This window comes from Monopterus albus, unplaced genomic scaffold (assembly GCF_001952655.1).
Source record: "Monopterus albus unplaced genomic scaffold, M_albus_1.0 scaffold140.1, whole genome shotgun sequence".
Classification (NCBI taxonomy): Eukaryota; Metazoa; Chordata; class Actinopteri; order Synbranchiformes; family Synbranchidae; genus Monopterus; species Monopterus albus.
Window position 1 is genome coordinate 564662 of NW_018128020.1, and position 2856 is coordinate 567517.

Here is a 2856-nt window from a genome sequence, read left to right on the forward strand (position 1 = left end):
GGAGGACTGAGGTTGGACTCAAGTGTGCAGACCCAGGTGCTAGGGGGAAAAACATGATGGTAGCAGGTAACAAAAAGAACACAAAGTATCAAAGGAACATAACATGTGTCGTCTACAGGGGAAGATAATGTATGCATGTAGTGTAGCGCATATGTAGTGTGAGAAGAGTCAAGCCAAAACGCACAGTGTCTGTCAGCATAGCATTCCAATCACACGTCCCTTGCGCAGTATGAAGTTAGCATGGGAAAGGTAATGTATGTGTGTAGTGTAGCGCCTATGTAGCGTGAGAAGAGTCAAGCCAAAACGCACAGTGTCTGTCAGCGTAGCATTCCACCCACACGTACATAATGCGGCACTGTGTTAGTTAGTTATTTAATGTTCCAGCCCCGACGGAGCATCTGCCAGAGGTATAAGTAAGGACCAAGTAATCATAGTCAGACATCAACTGGTTGGTGATACATTCGCTCCGCTCCTGTGGTGTGTAACAACACGAGGATCCTATGGAGAGTTAATAACTGAGAGTTTTAACCCGCCCCATTATCTACCGCTGTCAAAGAATCATATTGACACGCTATACGTGGAAATTAAGACCGATCAAAACACAGCAGTCAACTTCAGATACGGCAAAACTATACTGACTTTACATTTTAGACGTGTAAAAACATGACACCTTGGGTCTACAAAGCAGATCCCTATAGGTTTGTGGATTATTATGACAGTCAGGCCGGTTCAGGCCACGGATACTTTGTGGGCGCCCCGACACAGTATGGGCGGGGTCTCGGATCTATGTTCTCAAAACTGTTTAGATTCGTTATGCCTCTAGTGAAAAAAGGTTTCAACGTTGCTAGACCTCATTTAACCTCTGCTGCTAAAAATATAGCAAGTGATCGCAGATGCTGACTACCATCTGCATGTGCTGGGGGCCTCACTGTTTATTATAAAGGTCACAGTCTCACCGGCTGTACGCATAGGTCACTCTTCTGCTCTGACTAAAAGCAACGCTTCGTACCCTCTTTCACGAATCAACCTTAAGACCTTCTCCATCCCTGCAAACTCCAGAATATGCACTCAGGAAAACCTCTTTCTGGGTACTTTACCCAAGTACGTGGTGCTGGTCCTGGTAAACCTGATGAACTATCTCTACACACTTTCAAGAGGCCGGCGTATCTCGTCGTGAACACGCACCCCAGGCATCTCCCTGGCGAACATTGGCTGGCACTAACTCTGGAAGAAAACGGTGGCAGCACATTCTTTGATTCTTTTGACTTTGCACCCGATTTCCAATGTTATCCTAAAACTATCTTGCATTTTCTACGGAGAGGAGGTGGGATAATTTATTATCACAACCATACCCTGCAGCATCCTTTATCTGTAGTTTGTGGCGAGCACTGTGCATATTATCTATTTCACAGAGCTAGAGGCCTGTCCTATTCACAAGTGCTGGGGTTGTATGGAGAAGACACTGTCAGAAATGACCTTATGGCCTCTGAATTTGTAAAGGCCTATCAAAACTGCATAACCTCTTGCTCTTCTTCTATAGACTGCATGCGAGTGTGTTCTTTAAACATGTTCTCACAATGACATAACCTCAAGTTGTAGAATGTTGTTGATTCTTGTTATACTTTAAGAAACAAAACATGTAACCCATTTCTGGTATACATCTTCAATGCTTTTTTCTTTTAAAAAAGAGTTTTCATCCTTAGTTTTTAACTCTGTAAAATGTTGTTGATTCTTGTTTTGCTTTAATACTCAACCTTAGTTGTTAATCCAACCAAAATGTTTTGTGATTTTAATTCACAAGTGCTGGGGTTGTATGGAGACGACACTGTCAGAAATGACCTTATGGCCTCTGAATTTGTAAAAGCCTATCAAAACTGCATAACCTCTTGCTCTTCTTCTATAGACTGCATGCAAGTGTGTTCTTTAAACATGTTCTCACAATGCCATAACCTCAAGTTGTAAAATGTTGTTGATTTTTGTTTTGTTTTAATAATCAACCTTAGTTTTTAACTCTTTAAATGTTTTGTGATTTTAAAAATGAAGCTACTACTACTTGTAAGAATATTCATGCCTAGTTTTTAACTTTGTAAAATGTTGTTGATTTTTGTTTTGTTTTAATAATCAACCTTAGTTTTTAACTCTTTAAATGTTTTGTGATTTTACTTTTGGGGGCTTCCGGTCGATGGTGGTATGGAGCAGACGTGACGTGTGAGAGCTCCTGTGTGCTTCACTCTTCTCTCATTCATTTATAGCCATACCTTGCAGACGGAGTAGCTACCTTTGCACTTTTTTTCCCCCAACCTTTGCTTACTTTACAATGACCTCGCACCGTGGTAAATCGGGGAAAAAAGACGACCAAACCGCCGGCTTATTCATGGAGGCTATGTCTGAGCTACCTGAACAGCACAGCGCTAGCTACTGACTTTAAAACTTCTTTCAACCAGCTGGAAAGTAAATTCGACCAGGTCTGCTCCACTGTCGACGAACATGACCAACGTCTCTCATCCCTTGAACTTGCCTCGGAAGATCTGAGTCAGCGTGTTGCGAAGCTGGAAAACATTTGCTCCGGCCTACGAGAGAGCAACTCCAAGCTAAGGGCCAAAGTCGTAAACCTAGAGGGCCGCAGCAGGAGACAAAATATTCGCATTCTGGGTTTGGCGGAATCTACTGAAGTTGGGAGACCTACTGAGTTTTTCTCAAGCCTGTTGTGGGAAGTTTTCGGGAAAGAGACGCTCCCGTCCCCACCCGAGATTGATAGGGCCCATCGTTCGCTAACAGCCAAGCCGGCCCCTGTACAGAGACCACGGCCCGTCATTCTCTGACTGCATCATTACCAGATCAAGGACCTCCTGATTC